Here is an 18,592-nt window from a genome sequence, read left to right on the forward strand (position 1 = left end):
AAAAAAACATCAATTAGATGTCAAATTTGCTTTCTTGAATGGTGAATTAAAATAAGAAGTTTATTTGGTTTAGCCTGAAGGGTTTGTAAAGCAAGGACAAGAGCATCTTGTTTGCAAGTTAAAGAAAACTTTGTATGTTTTGAAACAAACACCAAGATCTTGGTATGTGAAAATTGATTCATTCTTTTATGAAAAAGGTTTTGTGAGAAGCAAAAGTGATCCTAACTTGTACATCAAGAAAGATGAAGATGGGAATATTTCCTTGATATCTTTATATGTTGATGATCTTATTATAACAGGAAGTGCATTCAGGTTGATTGAAGAAATTAAAGTTCAGTTGTCATAGGTATTTGAAATGAAGGATCTTGGTGAATTCCATTACTACTTAGGTCTTGAAATTTGGAGGGAATATGGTAAGACAATCATCACACAAAGCAAATATGCAAAGACAATCCTTGAGATATTCCATATGTATGAATGAAAGCCAGTGTCTACTCCTATGACACAAAATGCTAAGTTGTACAGTGATGATGGATCTAAAGAGGTGAATGGAACCTTGTATCATTAATTGGTTGGAAGTTTGAACTACCCACCACTACTAGGCCATATATAGCATATTATATCAACATCCTTAATCAGTTTATGGCTAAGCCTTGTGAAAGCCATTGGAAAGAAACAAAGAAAGTCCTTCGATATTTGAAGGGAACACTTTATTTTGGTATTTTATATACTGATGAATCTAATGTTGAGTTGGCAAGTTTTTCTGATTCAAATTAGGCTAGAAATCATGATGACAAAAGATCAACCTCTGGATATGTATTCAATTTAGGATCATGGATCGTGTCATGGAGCAACAAGAAACAACCTAGCTGTTTCTTTTCCATGCACATAATATGATACAAAGCTTTGACCAATGCAACTTGTGAAGCTATTTGGTAAAGGAGTGATCTGTAATTGTAAACTTGAAGATTTTTAACAATTTTCAAGTGAAAATTATATTTGTTTTGGGTGGAACATCAATTTACTAAACACCTAACAAGTGAATTTAACCACAATTTACAGCCAAACAGAGAAAAAATAAGAATATCTGAAACACATAACACAAAACATGATAAAGGAGTTCACCCCTCTCCTAGGCTACATCTCTTGGTCCAACTTCCAATGTAGGGCCTCTTTCATTAAGTGCTCAAAACTATGTTTACATGTCCTTACAATGCTCAAACAAAAAAATTGATGTCTCCAATGGATCCAATGCTCTCGGAAACCCCCATCTGGGTTCTTTCTGCACTTCATTTGTCCAAAAATTGAGAAAGTTATTTATGTTACAAGTTTTTCCCAAAATTCCATAGCTAGTCATCCTACAATTCGACCCAAATCTGGCTTGAGTGCCCCAAACCCAGAACCGATGCGCAAATTTGGTCTACAATCCCACTCGAGAGGCGAAATTATAGGACCGTTAATTCAACCATTAAGCCCCCAGTTCTGAAAAATTAGGGTCACATGGAGGCCACATGCCCCGAAGGTAGGGCAAACCACCCGCCCTCGTCGTCCTAGCCCCCAATGGCTAGGTTGTGGTCACCACGTACCCATAGGATTGTGCCTAGTGCTAGATTCTCCACACTGAGGGCTGATTTAACGGGCGTGTTTCATTTAAGGTTGACGATGTGGTCGTATGTCGCTGCATATGGCCCAGGGCTGGCCCTTATGGGCTGACCCTTAGGGACTGGCCCTTACGGGTTGGCCTCCCCTCTAATCCCACGCTCCTAGTTCTATGGCTGTCATATGCCTTGGGGCTAGCCTCCTTGGGTTGGCCCCCTCCTCTTTTTCGCCTTCGGTCTTAACGTTAGGCTCCGACTGTTGTTTCTGGCTATGGGGTGCTGTGGCCGTGGGCGGGCTAAGGCCTAGCCCCTTGGCCCCTCCACCTGTGGTTCTGTGGGCACTGGGGTGGCCAGGGGCTAGGGCTTAGCCTGCCCCCATCCCCCAATGCCGCACTTTGAAAACTTTATATAGTGGTTCTAACCACTACGTTTAAGAACCAATGCAATGGCATAGTGGTGTAGGCTTGATGTGGTGTGCTGCTAGGTCACGGATTTGACCCCCATGGCTGCTCGACCTTCAATTTTTTTTTTTGAACCAACTTTCGGAGGCCACATGGTAACCCCTGGTTGGCTCAAGTGGCCCTCCATTATTGGCTTCCTTCACCCAGTCAGCAACAATATAATAAAAAATTCGAGCCTTAAAGAAATTAGAAAAAATTTTGAACATTATAAATTTGAAATTGTTTTTTGACCAATCTGGTGAGGCCATGTGGTAGCCTGCCACTGGCCCAAATTGTCCAGCCACCTATCCTTTTTGCCAAAATTTGCTTGTTTAGAAATTCGATTAGAACATGATATAGGGAGCATACGATATCAATTTTGAGTGAAATGAATTTCTTTGGATTTAGATCGCCAATATCTATCCAGTTGTTCAGGGTTTGAGCTTGTCGCACACTTTGAATTTTGAGTAGTAAATTGATCCCCTGGATCAAGGAGGATTCTTGAAGACATTGGAGAAAAACAAAGAGGACCATCAAGCATAAAATGTGACAACTAGAGTTCCATCAAGCTAGAAAATAATCCAATTTATCATGCCAGAACAAAACATATTGAATTTCAACATCCTTTTGTAAGGGAAAAGATACAATCAAATGAGATTCATTTAGTCTATTGTAATATAAGTGAGAATGTAGCTGACATCTTTACCAACCCTCTTGGAAAGATGAACTTTGAAATATGTAGACAACATCTATGAATTTTTGAAAATTCATTTCTCCTTTAAGGGGGGATGTTGGAATAATGTCAAAATGGTGAGTCTAGATAGAGTTGATGAGTTGCGTCCTCCTAGTTAGTGTTTGAGTCTATGTGTCATGACTTGTGTCTTCATAGTTTGTGTTGTGAGTGGGTGATCCAAATTATTTGGCTCTAGATTATCCTAGAGGTTATTTATATGTGCCTATATAATATAATGGTTGTCTAAGCATTTCTATCAGTGAGAAATGGTTTCATTCTTGTGCATCTCTCCGATTCTCTAATTAGTTGTAACTCACCTCTTCTTGACATGTTCTGGTTTCTTGTTTTGCAGTTTCCGTAATACTCTTTCAAAAAAAATTCAAACTCTATTGATCATGTGATCATGTGATGACAAGACCTTTGCTTTCAAATATCAACAAATTTAAAAACTGGATTATAGGAAATAATAATGATACCAACTTGTAGAGTAATATAAAAACAATCCCTGCAAAATTATTATAACATACATGTTAATATAAAGAAATCACCTTTTGAGAAGTCAGCCACTCTCATTCTTCAAATCTTAAATAACAACAGAGATTGTAATAAAAATCATTTCACGAGAGATTTTCCATCCCCAATTCACGCCATTATAGCTTCCATGGATGGAGATAAAAAAGTTTAAGTGCAAATCCAAGTCCAAACAATCTTCTATGCTTCAAATTATTCACTATAGAGTTTAAAGTTGTGAAATGTCGGTGGAGCACCATAAACGGGAATAAAGCTCATGTGACAACTTTTACTTTGAGAATGAGTATTGCGTTTTAATGTAAAAAATGTACCCTCATTAATGGAGGTAGACGTTCTTCATTAACCAATTATTCACACAATTCAAATCTATGAGTTCTTGTAAGTTCTTCTTTATGAGCGAGATCTCTCTTTATAAATTTAAAATCTATGAAAGGACTATAATTATAATTTAAATTGTTTTTATGAGCCAGATCATTCTTTTATACCATTCAAATCTATGAAAGGGTTATACTAATTACTTAAGTGTGGAGCACCATGTGAGCCAGACATATCGTATGCATTTATTTTACACTCATTAAACAATGTGGTTAATCTCTATGAAAGGACTATAATTATCATTTAAGTTGTTTTTATGAGCGAGATCATTCTTTTACGCAATTCAAATCTATGAAAGGGTTATACTAATTACTTAAGTGTGGAGCACCATGTGAGCGTATGCATTTATTTTACACTCATTAAACAATGTGGTTAATTTATAATAAATTATGCACTTGCATTATGACCTTGGTCTTACTTTTGTTGAGGCTTCTAATTTAAGATAGGTACCATAGATTTTGACGGGTTTAATCTAAAATTGGACATCAAAATGACAAGTTGTCATGGAAAATTTTCCACCAACCATCAAATATGTTCTGAAATACAAAATACATCCTATGAGATGTCATATTTTCATCGTATGACCCTTGCAAGTGTTGCAGAGTGCAATCACCTTGTTTCTTATTTGCATAATCCCATATGTAGCTAGCTGTTGAGAAGGTAAATCCCCTCTACGGATAGAGGCGATCCCTACTAGCCCAACAGGGGTCTAGCAACAATCACACAATGCTGCCACGCATGTTCCTAGTTACAATTAGACAAGAAGTAAAGAGCACCTACTTGGATTCCTGCGCTGTCGTTTGTCGAGGGGATGTTTCCCTTGCTCCTTCGCTTCAGCTGGTCATAGTCTTCCGCGATCCCCGCGAACGGACACCTGCACACACGAAGGGAAAGCAAACGCAAGCGTGAAATCTAGTAAAAGTAACTATATGCCAGTCAGAAAAGACATAATTCACATTTATCCATTGCATAAACAAACGAGAATGGAACAATAATAGCAGTCATCTATTATTAATCAGAATAGAGAAGAGTACAACCAAATGTTCTGACGTCGATAAACTTCTCAGGAGGGATCAGTCAGCATGTATCTCAAGCATTCACCTTTGAGGATGGTTTTCCCAAGACAAACTAGTCTCTCTCTCTCACACAAATGTCACAAACAAACTTCCCAAAGCAATCAATCACTTCCACTCCTAACACACCACACCTATAGCAGCAATCTGAGCACTACAAGCTCTTGTATAATCCAAGCTAAGTCTAGCTATTTTCTAACTAGCTGCTCATGGTAATGGTGGAAGTTTATATAGGAGAAGGAGTCTCCTAAAAAGGTGGAAGGATGAGCTTATCTTCAAGGGGAGTTGTTGCAAAGGGTCGAACAGACATGCCATAGAAGGGAGTCGATATTCACAAAGCTAACAACCAAGCCTGGAGAGATCTGGAAGGCTGGTTGTTTGAACAAATTCGCCCAAACTGGATCAGCGCGGATTATATGGAGACTGCCGCGCTGTCAGCACATGACAACAACTGAACAAGCCATGTCAGCGCGGAAGGACACGTGAAAGCCGCGCTGTGCGTCATCGCGGAAAAGTGATGTTCTTCCGCGATGGCAGCGCACGAAATAGACTGTGGGGCGCTGGTCATCGCGGTTATTTTAGGAACAGACGCGCTGATGCACAAAACTTTGGAAAAATGGGTTTTTAGCCAGTTCAGGGATCAAACACTTAGTGATTGTGACTTCTTGGACACAGCAGGGTGACTGACAGGAAGGCAGTGATAAATTACTGTGTAACAGATGCCCCCTAAAGCATGAAGACCGAGAGAGTGGGAGGGGTGAAATGCTTTACAACACACGCCGAACTGAAACACCACCAGGAAGTACCGAAAAATCTCTGACAATCATGTACACGCAGTCTAGGTATGGGCGCAGCCATCCAAAAGACATGCAAGACTGGTCTATGGTATGGACGCAGCCACCCAGCTAAAGAGACCATAATAATGATAAGGTATGGTCGCAGCCATCCATGAAGACTCAGGTATGGGCGCAGCCATCCATCGATGAGCCATGTAATGATTATCCACAAAATCGCAGCCTGGACCACAGTGAGCAAGGATCCAGGGTCTTGCGCTCCATCTCGACCCGAACAGAGTACAGGTCCACACATGTGAATACAGGGGTTGGAGTCGAACATGTATGAACATCGCCTGATTACCGGTCAATGATGAGAACCGTTAACAGACGCGAGAGGTACCACCAATAATGACAATGGCCCTCAAGGTACTATAGGTACAATCCGTAGCGTGTGAATCAATGAGTTGGTGTCGAACACCCACGGAATCATTCGATCGTAGGTCAATGATGTAAACCTTGCGTCGAACACGAGGAACCTGCCATTGAGGCATGCAGGCTCCAAGGCACCTGGAAGGAGTCTCTAAGTCACTTTCTCGGATAATGAGTTGAAGTCGACGAGAAGTGGCCTTGATCGAAGGTGGGCCATAATGATTCCCACATCAGCGACACGAGACAGAGGTATAATAATTTGTGATGAGATAGCGAACGAGGTTGCTTTGTGGCAGAGGACAACTTCTCTTGAACACATAACGGCACTATAACGGATTTGGCAGTACTTGACATCAAATGAGCTGCGGGTAGGATGATGATGGCAATAAACAGATGAGAGGTCAAATAGGATGTCCCAAACCCATGGGGGTTAGTGAAAACGAGATGAGATGACCCCACCCAGACACGAAACAGCGGAGTGCCGTGTTCAAGAGCGACGTACTGCCGAGACGACTGTAATCAAAGTTCCATTTTCCCCACCTTTGCAGGCAGGTACCCCGATTATTTTTGGACGACAAGCTTGACGGGGGTAACATATGCTTGATGTGTGTCATGTTGACAATATCCGATGTCATTGAGTGTTTAACGAGCCTGACAAAGGAAAAACTCGGCTTCTTTTCTTGTTTCGAGAGTCTGAAAAGAATGCGGAAAAGGAGGCTCCAGGGGGGTCCTTTTTCGTACAGTTGTGTCTCTCGAGCCCGAAAAAGTATAAAACTGTGCTCGAAAGAACCGCCCGGTCATTACAACCGAGGAGTACTTTTCATAAATAGTGTCGCCGACCGGAAAAAGTAAAAAAGTGGTCGAAGACACGTCGTTTTAGAGCCAATATCGAGTGCGAAACGACAAGCACCCGGCGATCTTTTTGGTTTAACGGTCGGAAAAAGAGCTTAAAAACGACCGCCTTTCGTTCCCTTTAACGAGCTGAAAGGGAGCTCGGCCATCTTCTCTTGTTTAACGTCGGAGAAGAGCTTAGAGACGACACTTTGGGAATCACATGAATCGTGGACTGTCATGACCAAGCTGCGATACCTGTACCTGCACAAGGGCACTACCCGCATAAATCCATTCGATATACGTAAAAAACATATTGAAACATGCTTGAAAACAGAACCAAGGCTAGTTTTATGGCAAAAAATGGTAAAAACCCAAAAAATATGGTAATTTAGGAGTTTTTACTATAAATAGGGGGGGTAATAAGTCATTTTTACCATTTTACTATTTGGAGTGCGAAGAACGTGGAGAAGCCAAAAGTTGACGGAGCGATTTCCAGCCCATCCGGAGACCATTTTCAGATCTGCTTCTTCCAGGTAGGTTCCCATTCCTTTGCCCTGCATTCTGGTTTATTTTAGGAGTTTTTTAACGGTCGGATAGGCCCAATTGGGCATTTTTTATTTGCATGGGTGCGCCCTCGGTCAGCGCGGAAATTGCCCACGGGGTCGCGCTGATCGAAAAATAGGCAATGTAACCAACTTCGGGTCAGCGCGGAAAAGGCGTGTTCTTCCGCGCTGACCTCGCATTTTTAACAAAGAGCTGCCATTGTCAGCGCGGCTGTTTCTAAAACAGTCGCGCTGGCGCGGAAAAATTTTGTTTCTTTGAAAATGAACGTGAATTTTTTCCTGGAAGCACTTCTGATCGGTTTTATTGTTCATGCAGGACATCATGGCTTTTCAATGGCAAGAGAGAGTTCACGATGTGGAGGATGTGGCTGCTTGGGGAGACGTAAATTGTTGCAACGCCATGCGGGCGTGTGGATTCATGAAATTCTTCCTGACGCCGCGTCTAAGGGCCCAACATGATTTGCTGGAGCTGCTGATCAGGGCATGGAACCCGGTGGACCAAAAATTCACCATCCGCGGTCACGATATCGAGTTCGATCATATGGACATCTTCTTCTTGACTGGGCTGTCGCGCCGAGGTGGGAGGCCCATCTTAGAGGGGCAACGACCTAGCGGTGGTACCCTGGATGACTTAATGGCTGAGGTTTGCCCAGGGGCAGTAAAGACGCGGAGTGGGAAGTGCTCGATCCCCACAGTGAGAGACATAGTGCTGCGCACCATCCTGTTCATGGTGACCCGGGCAGCGGGCAGCATGGCGAACCATGAGGCGTCCAAGACTCATCTCCTACTAGCCCTCGAGTGTCTCGAGCCTACCGTGTTCGACTGGTGCACTGCAGTGTGCAACAATATGAAAAGGCAGTTGAGCAACTGCCGTCGCGGAGAGACGAAGCAGTTCGGGTATGGATCGATCCTGGTCCCGCTTATTCTGGAGCGAGTACCAGCCATGCGGCTGCAGTCTATGGCTGTGGATGCCCCCAGAGATCCTCGAGAGACGAGGGCCACTCGATGGGCTCGGATTATGCCACGTGGGGGTGGCGGCCGACCACATAGCTGGGGGGTATACTTCAGAGACTGGTTGGACCAACAGGAGATCTTCGTACAGGATTGGCCATATGCAGGGATGGATTTCCGCAATGATCCTGACTTGGTGCTGCCTCCGGGTGAACAGTGGGATGATGCAGGTATGACACTTTTTGTCTTTTTGAGTTTTGTATATTTTTTTTTATTATGTACATGTCCTAATAAATGTCTTGTTACGCAGATGTAGGGCCTACTAGACCGATTGGCCTGGCTGTCACGGCACGGAGAGAGGGCCCAGGAGCCGGAGCTTTGGCCTTAGCCCCTCCAGAGGCCAACACGCCAGAGGTTGTGGCTCGCAACCTTGAGGGGTTGCTGGAGGGGGTACCGGATTTCCAGGGGGTTGAGGAGGTCCCTGTGGAGCATCAGATCCACACAGTGGGTGTGGAACCCAGAGTGCACCGCCTTCTGAGGCGGGTAGCACGAGCGGCCGTGTACTACAGAGAGCACCACCCAGCCGATTAGTCACCTAGGTTTTATTTCCACTGTTTATTTTGAGACATTATGACTCGGATGTACTGAGATTTTTGGACACGTACTTCTATTTTTGAGCGTCTCAGTGCGCCACACGATATATATATATATACATACCGGTTTTTGGATGAGTCGTTGTTACATGTGATGATGTGTTATCTTGTGTTATGCGTTCGTTCAGTACAATTTGTGATCTTATGTATGGATTTGCATGACACTTGACTCATGGACTTTATATGTTTAATGCAAGCTTAAAAACACACGTGCAAACTATGCTTGGAATGATTTATTTACATATGCTTATGGTCTTACTATGCTGTTCTTTCCTTCTTTGTATGATGTTCATCTGTTTCGCAAATGTCTGTCTAATACACGATTTGCCAATGCATCAGTCAACGTATTTAATCGTCTTGGAATATGCTGATAAGTAATGAAATCAAAACTCCGTTCTAACAATCTCACACGTAGGTATAACCTTAATATGCGCTGGTCTCTGACGGAATATTGCCTGTTCAGTTGATGGACCACCAACTGGGAGTCCAGGTTTACCACTAGCTCTCGGATGCCGAGGTCAACTGCTTCGGCAAGCAATTCTATTACAGCACTGTACTCGGCAACATTGTTAGTGGTACGACCTAGGCACACACCCTGTAGGTTTATCAACTCCCCGTGAGGATCGTAGATCACCCACGCTGCCGAAGACAAATTACAAGTACTACGGCAGGCACCATCAGCGAAACCAACATAAGGAGTACGAGACATCTGCGCAGGAAAGAGAAAGCATAATAAGGGGCAAAAACACGCCTTCACACCAAAGCAAAAGAAACTCATGCAGTAAAAACTCAAAAACACACGTATATACAAAGTGACTGTGAGCAGTTATGCATAGTACTTCTTCAGATAGAGCCCATTTCGGGGCTTGTCAAGAGGATTCCCTTCATAATCAATCAACTCATATGCGCCCTTTTGTAAAACACGTTTCACGATGTAGGGGCCTAACCACATGGATTCGAGTTTTCCTGCCCCCAGCTTATCCTTAGCTTGATCGTAGAGCAGTACTAAATCTCCCTCAACAAAGGAACGAGGATGAATATTCTGATCGAAGTGAGCCTTGACTCTCTTCTTCTGCGCTTCAATAGCCAGAGAGGCCAAACGACGAGTCTCGTCTAACCGTTCTAGGTAAAGAAGTCGTTCCTCCACCGAAGTGGTGTTGGGAAGCAACTCGACAGCTAATTTTAATGAAGGAATTTCACATTCGACGGGAAGGGTAGCCTCCAGTCCATAGACTAGTTGAAATGGGGTGAAACCGGTGGCATCCTTCACAGAAGTCCGGTAGGCCCACAAGGCTGGGAAAAGCATTAGATGCCAGTTTGACTTGTGCGTATTGACGGTGCGTTGAAGCATGGTGATCAAAACTTTGTTCACAGCTTCAACTTGGCCGTTAGATTGAGGATAGTAGGGTGACGAACTATCTTGACGCAAGCCTAACTGGTTTGTTAACTCTGTCATCATATGATTTCGGAAATGCTTTCCATGATCTGTAACGATAGCCTGAGGGACTCCGAAGCGAGTGATGATATGATTGAATAGAAACTGCGCCGCTGTGTGACCGTCTTCGTTTAATGTAGGCATTGCTTCGGCCCACTTGGTGAAATAATCCACGGCAACGATAATGTACCCATGCCCCCCGGCCGAACGAGGGTTACAGGACGTATAATCGATGCCCCATTTGGCAAATGGACCTACGGTTACAACAGGGTGCAGTGGTGCAACAGGTGCACGCATCTTCCGGTGGTAAACCTGGCATTCATGGCATGCGCGTACAGCAAGGATACAATCCTTGAATATAGAGGGCCAGAAATAACCAGCGCGGAGGATCTTTTGAGCGGTAGCGTATCCGGACATGTGGCCACCACAAGCGCCGGAGTGGCAGTCATTCATGACTCGCTCAGCTTCCTCGAGAGTTAAGCATCGGCGAAGAAGGGAATCGACGCCGAGGCGGTACAGGGTGTCGCCCAAAATGCGATACGGTTGAGCCTGATGACGTATGCGTCGTCGGGCTTCCTTTGATGTATTGGGACGAAACGAAGACGTTTGTAAATATACAATGATGTCCCCGTACCATGGGTCGAGAGTGCTGATGAGAAAGAGTGTTTCATCCGGAATTTGCTCCTCTAAATGAGATGGTGCAGATTGAGATGGTAAGGAACAGAGCAGTTCAGCAAAGACCAGTGATTTCTTGGACTTGGCGGCAGTAAATTCCAAGTCGAACTCTTGGAGGATTACGATCCACTTCGAGTATTTGCCCCCCAGCAACTGACGTGATAAAATATAGGTCATGGGGTTGCAGTCAGAGATCACGGTCGTCGTGCGCAACAGGATGTAATGACGGAAACGTTGGACGGCACATACAGCAGCCAATGCCAACTTTTCGACATATGCATAGCGAGTCTCCGTATCAAGGAGGTTGCGACTAAGATAGTATACAACGTGCTCTGAGCCATCGTCATCATCTTGCACTAAAACCATGCCGATGGTGGTATCGGCGGCGGCCAGATAAAGGGTGTAGTCACGGTGGTAATTTGGAGGTCTTAGGAGCGGAGCTGAGACCAGAAGGTCTTTAAGATGCTCAAAAGATTGCTGAGCGATAGCGTCCCAATGAAAGGGCGTGTCTCGCTTTAGTAATCGCGTGAAACCCTTGGCCACCTCGGCATAATTTGGGATGAATCGTCTGAGAAAATTAGCTTTTCCCTGCAAGCTTTGTAATTGCTGTAGAGTGGCAGGGGGAGGAAGATTCACAATGGCCTCGACTTTAAGGGGATCCAAACGGATGCCTTCTCGGGAGACGATAAACCCGAGTAGTCGGCCAGATTCCACGCAGAAGACACACTTATGCGGATTGAGTCGAATACGGTAGTGTCGACAGCGAAGGAAGATTTCGCGTAAATGAGATGGATGGTCTTGACGTTTAGCTGAATGAGCGGGTAGATCATCCAGGTAAGGTTGTACGATGTTTCGGATATCATGGAAAGCATACGACATCGCACGCTAGAAAGTGGCACCGGCATTTTTAAGACCGAAAGGTAGCTTCTTGTAAGCGAAGGTGCCCCAAGGACAAATGAAAGCGGTCTTGTGCTGGTCTGCGGGGGCTATGTTGATCTGGTTGTAACCAGAAAAGCCGTCCATGAACGAATAAATTTCGCTTCCTGCGCAATCATCGATAAGCTGATCGATAAAAGGCGTAGGGAAGTTATCTTTTGGACAGGCGCGATTGATATCGCGATAGTCAACACAAACCCGAATAGTGCCCTGTTTTTTATTGACAGGAACTATATTAGATACCCATTCTGTGAGGGGAATGGCATAAATGAAACCAGCTCGAAAAAGCTTTTCAACTTCGGCCTTGATGGCTGCAGCCTTTCGAGGGTGCACCGGGCGTAAACGCTGACGAACAGGCTTAGCCCCGGATAGGTAGGGATTTCGTGCTCCACGATACTGGGGTCAATGCCGGGCATTTCTTCGTAAGACCATGCGAAAACATCACGAAATTCACGAAATAGATCTGTGTAGATTTGAATTTCCTCGGGAGTACATGTGACTCCAATATGAATATTTTCGACAACTCCTGTTTTGACAGAGATGTCGATAGCCAAAGTTTGTGTAATGTTACCCATGTTCCCTTCCGAGGACACTTGATATAACTGGATAGGTGTTTGGAGAGGGATATGTGGGAGACATGAAGCAAACTTTCCGAGACACGTGGCCATTTCCGAATAAGGAGGGAGGAACGAAGAGCGATGGTGGTGATCAAACCAAGGGAGCTCTTCGGGAGACATAGTCTCGATAATAGCCTCGTCGGATGGGAATGATTCTTTCAGGGGGTCCGAGGTGGCCTTCTCTCCCAACCAGGGGAAGGTTTGAGGTGAATCGGGAACGCTGCTTGGAAAAGCAGGTCCGGAGGTTGAAGCCGATGCAGCAACTATTTCGATGTAGTTGAGCTCGGCTGGGCTCAACGGCATCATCTCGCCCCATGAGTCTTCTTGATTCACGGGAGGGAGAACCCATGGATCAGAGTGCGTCCTGATCATGTTAACGGAGGCGAGATTTGGAGGTGGGAGGGGAAAGACTCCCATCAAGGAGGGATCTTTAAATAATCCGGCACCCACACTCTCGAGCGATTTGAAGGTATGCTCCACGAATGGTACATTCCCTTCAGAAGAGGAAGCAAAAAAGGACAGCTGGTCCACCGTGACGATTTTTCCTTGATGGGGAAAACGAACGACACGGAATAAAGAGGAAGCCACGGCCTGCATGGCATAAGTCCAGCTTCGTCCTAGAAGGAGGTTGTAAGTGAGATTAGCGTCAACGACTTCAACCTCGACTTCTACAGTTTTCCCTTCTAAAGAGATAGGTAAACGCGGGAGGATACCAAGTGGACGAGATTCTCTTCCATCGAACGCCTCTAGGGTGGTGGGAGACTGGCTCAGAGCAGGCGAACCAAGAGCCTTCCAACAAGCAACCGACATGATGCAGGTTGAGGCTCCTTCATCAATGACAGTACGGTGAATCGTCTTGCCTTTGGTGAGAACTTGTATAAGGAAGGCCACCTGATGAGGTAATCTCTGCGTGAAACCTTCGAGGTCGAAAGAAATGAGATCCGAATCTGCCGGGTCGATGCCACCAATTGCTGATAGCAGGGACTTCCTCTGGGAGGGGCAGCTCTGGAGGACTTCTAACGCGGACATAGCAGACGGAGCCTGAGCTAAGTCCTCGACAATGCTATAATGCTGTGCGGCACGAGCATTGGGGTTATAAGATGACTTCCTGAGTACACCTTTGGGAGGGGGTCGGGGGATCGTCTCGGTGCTGGGCCGTTCAATGTGAAGAGGGCCAGAACTAGACGCGGGAGCGCTGGAGGGGACCTCCGGCTCCTTCCCGGCTGAAGATGGATATTCTTTCGTTCGAGTCGTGACGTGGACGGGGATGGTTCCTGCCATGAATACTTGAGAACCGAACGAGGAAGAGGATTGAGAAGGGTCTGCCACCTGATGCGTCTGCTGGGATGGGAAAGGCTCTTTAAGGACGGCAGGGGACCCTGAAGCACCTTTTAAAAGCCGACTAACCTCGGACCGCCTAGGGCAGTCCTTGGTGTAGTGATCCTCCTCGCAAATGAGGCAGGGATACTTAGGCTTCCGCTTGGCTCCGTCCTCGGTGGGAGGTTTAGGAGAATTTTGCTTAGGTTGTCCGGATTTTTCTTTGGCCTTTCCTTTCTTTTTGCCTTTCGAGGATTTGTCTGCCGCGGTGGACTGAACGGCATTTACCTCGGAGGTATTCCCAGGAATAGATGGGCTCTGAGAAGCATTCTCGTTAGAGGCGTTTTGTTTCTGCTTCCCAGAGTTTGCGGTTGATTTCTTACTTGGTGAATTCACGGAGCCAATAACTCCATCCACAGACGGTTTCGGTGGAGCTTTGGTTTGTCCGTGCCTCGGGGCATCTGGCAAATAGTCATACAAAGTACCTGACTGAGAATATACTAAGTCAAGGTATTGAGCTCGCGCAATCGCTTGCTCTTCAGTTACACACGCCCCCATTGCAATATCTTTGGCAATTTTAGGAACAAAGGACGTGGTAAACCAGTCGGTCAGGAGTTGATCGGGAATCCAAAATTTAATCAAACGACGGCGCCTTCTCCATTCATGTATATGATCAGAGATGTGCATTGCCGTATCCTGTTTTAGAGACGTGAGCAAATGGGTCCCAGTCTCGTACCGAATGGGTAACTGAAAATGAGTAAGAAAGGCCATAGCCAACGAGTTAAAGTCTGAAAACATACCGCGATGAAGTTCGATGTACCATTTTGCGGCTGAACCAGTGAGGGTCCTCTGGAAGAGGCGCAGTCGGATAGAATCATCAAGCCATGAGTTAGATGAACACCAGAGGTGATAGGTCATTACGTGGGCTTGAGGATCCTCTCCGGCTTTGCCGTCGAACTTTGGACAGTCACCTGGTATTTTGGTCGGAACCGGTGGCCACCATGAGTTATGCAAAATAGGATCATTTGTTAACTTGGACACATCGGGAAGTTCCAACGTAGCCAAAAATGGTAGCTGCGGGTTGAAGGACATCTGTGGCTGAGGGTTCGAGGCGATATTAGGGTTCCACCCAGATTGGGGTTGCCCCCACGAACTTTGTCCAGACGGACCTGGCCCGAAAGGACCGGCCGCATAGGAATTTTGTCCCGACGGACCTGGTCCGAAAGGACCTGGCACATAGGGAGTTTGTCCGTAGGAGTTTTGTCCGTGTGCGGACGACTGTCCCTGTGTTTGCCCCCCAGCTCCCCATGAATTAGCAGCTTGCCCACCAGGTTGACCATATTGATAATTTTGATAGGGAGTGACCTGTGGTCGCTGATAATTTTGGTAAGGAGCATACTGATTTTGCCCCAAGGGTTGCTGGTAGCCATGTGACTGCTGGGTCGCATACGGAGCCTGGTAGGCAGGCTGCGTTTGATATGGAGGTTGATAACCTGTTTGAGTCTGAGGCCCAGAGTATTGTCCTTGAACCGGTTGAGGTTGGACTACACGTCCCGAAGGTTGACTTGGTCGGATTCGAGATGGACCTGGTTGGCCAGCAGGATAGCCTTGCTGAACGCCAGGTTGTCCATGTGCCACCAAGGGCTGTCTTCGCGGAACGGGTGGTCGAATTGGTTGGATAGCTGGTTGACGCTGAGGCTGGCCAGCTTGTCCAGGTTGACGGTGAGGGTAGACCCCGGGTTGATTTGGCTGTATAGACGGTTGGCCCGTTTGTCCCCCACTGTAACCGGGTTGGGAAGAGGGTTGGGCTTGCTGTACGGCAGGCTGCCCTCTTTGGTATATAGGCTGGGCAGAGGGTTGCCCCCCTTGCCCAGAAGGGTTTGCGTTTCGAGGGGTAGGTGGGCCCTGTTGAATATAGGGTTGTCCACCCTGGCCATAAGGATACCCTTGCTGGACGGCTGGTTGATTTGAGGGATTGTAAACTGAGCCAGTTGGTCCAGGGGGGTACCCTGGCTGGAAACCAAGCTGATCTTGAAAAGATGGTTGCTCTGGCTGCCCAGTAGGTTGATTCTGATATGGGTATGGCGGACCTCCCATGTCCATAGGTTGTTCCTGGTAAGGTTGACCTTGTGGGTGCCCAGATTGTCCTGGGTCAGGCAGGCCATATAATGGTTGCCCTTGAGGGGGCTGCACGTAGAATGACGGGTCCTGATTGGGTGGTCCTATGGGCTGCCGAGGAGGGTCTCGGTTTCCGAAGTACTTAGTAGTGTGGTCATACCTGACATTCAAAGATTCCTCGTTCTCTTCGAAGGGGTGACGAGGGAGACCTGAGATTTCCTCAAGGAACTCACCATTTGCATCGAAGAAGAAAACAGGACCATCGTAATCTGGGTCTGTTATAGGTTCCCCATAAGCATCATACGGTCCTGATCCTGGAATGCCTCCAACAAAAGAACCAGCTTGAGGAACTTCAGACGAGGGAATCGGCGCAGCACTGACGACCGGAGTCGAACGTGCTACACAAACAGTAGGTTGAGCGGGAACTGAGGTGACGATCGGGTTGAGTTCTGAGGTGAGGGGTGGGAAAAGAGGCTGTGAAACAAAAGGGCCAATCGAGGCCGCGAGAGAAGGATCCCATATGGTGGTAGAAGTTGTTCTAGCATCATACCTATCCCTTAGCGATTGATATCGTGGAGGGAGGGGAGATGAAGACGGGATCGGGGTCTCAATGTCTGTGACCGCGGGTGTCTCGATGTCTGTGACTGCGGGTGTCTCACCCGTGCTGGAAGCTGCCCCCTCCATTGGAGATGACATACCTAAAGGGGTACGGGGGGTTTGGGGGGTATCCCAATCTTCTTCCCAGACGGGATTCCAATCCTCCAAGTAATCTGGGTTGCCTGGGGACCGTACGTTAATAGGCTGGATACTCGGAACAATGGGAAGAGTACCGCCTTCAACTGGTACCTCGGGAGCAACAGAGGATTGAGAACCTAAGTCACTTGTACCGGGAGGTGATGGGTCAGCCAGGATGACCAGACCCCTTAGAACTCTTTAAAGGAAACTATCGATAAAAGCCTACTCAAAACTATCGCACACAAGACCTAAAAAAGGAGATGTTATCGTGGCCAAATTAATTTTTTAAGACGCAAGGACCAAACTTGACCTTTTCATATTTCAGGAGTCGAGAAAAGGACAAAGATGACTCCAGTCTCCTTCGAATGTTTAATGAGCACGAAGTGACAAGACGCTCACAGGCACCTTTTCGTTTAGGGAGTCCGAAAAGGATCAAAAGTGACTGCTCTGGAACTCTAGGTAGAGGGTGTGCCAAACTCTTCGCAAAACCACAGAATACTTTTTAGGGTACGGGTGGTCAATCTTTGTGAATGCTGTGTTCACTGCATTGCGAATTGTAGGGCGGCCGACTCGGCTTCCTATGGATAAAGGATAAAAGCCTAGTGGGGTCTCCCTATATACTCGACGGTACGTGGGAGCGCAGTCCGTATTAGACCACTATCGAGTCACAGAAGGAGGAATCACCCAACCCAATGTGAAACAACAGTGACTATGTTTTAAGACGCCGGAACACGTCTCTAACCTAGACCTCTAAATATTTGCGTTTAGTTCCAATGCGTTTTTAGATTCATTTGGTTCATTTTATAGTTGATCTTGAGATTAAGTTTCGATTTCAAGCTCTATCGTATGTTCGCTCACAATTACTTAGATGCAATCTATATGCAAAAGAATTTCGTTTCATTCGATGAATTCTAGCTATGAGAGGGCAAAGAATTTTTTAAACAAAACGAAAACAAACAAACAAGTAGCTAAATGCAACTAAAGCGAGGAAAGGAAACTTTTCTTTTGAAAATGGAAATCAATGAAATGTTCTTTTCCTTCTCGAATTTTAAAATAAGCTACTAATTCATTTTCTTTTAGTGACATAACACACCTAAAGGAATTTGGAGGAACTTGAACACCAAGTAAACTACTTAATGAGAGCACACGAAGTTCCCAAAACACTCAACCAAAGTCTCGAAATCAAAAGGAAACAAGGCAATGCGCGAGCTATGTGATCTAAGCTCTGCAAAACAAGCAAGGATTGCAAGCAAGGAGGAAGCGGAAAAGATCACTTGGAAGCACAAACCAATACACTCTAACAATCACTGAAAAAATGCGAAAAGCGAGTCTAGAACGAGCTGGTTAATCAAGCAAACAGGGATCCTTGCGGGAGGCTTGACACACACACGGCCGCTAGATGTCCTAGGGTTCAGAGCGTGAAATCAAATAGAGAAAAGCAAACATCCGATGGACCAGAGTTGCAACCAGTCAATTAGAGACTCAAACACAATCCAGTAATCGCGAAAGTCAGGATGAAAACGTGAACCAAGCAGCTAGAAGGGAAGTTGTTTGCAAACTTAAAACCAAGCAAAACGAAACCCTATGGAGTTGAGCTTCGTAATCAAACAGTTCAAAGTTCAGAGAGTGAAAAACAAGTCATCAGACAAGTGGGGAGAAGCAGGGAAAGTCACAGCAAGAGGTTCAGGAGGTCAACTTGGACAAAAAAAAGTTTTTCAGGCTCAGCGCGGGTGGCCTTCAGCAACTTTGCGCTGACAGGGGGAGGCCTTCAGCAACTTTGCGACGTCAGCGCGGAAAGTCAGG

Source organism: Pinus tabuliformis, chromosome 1_2 (assembly GCF_031772625.1).
Source record: "Pinus tabuliformis cultivar Carrire ecotype Pingquan chromosome 1_2, CPIR1, whole genome shotgun sequence".
In the NCBI taxonomy this organism is placed as follows: Eukaryota; Viridiplantae; Streptophyta; class Pinopsida; order Pinales; family Pinaceae; genus Pinus; species Pinus tabuliformis.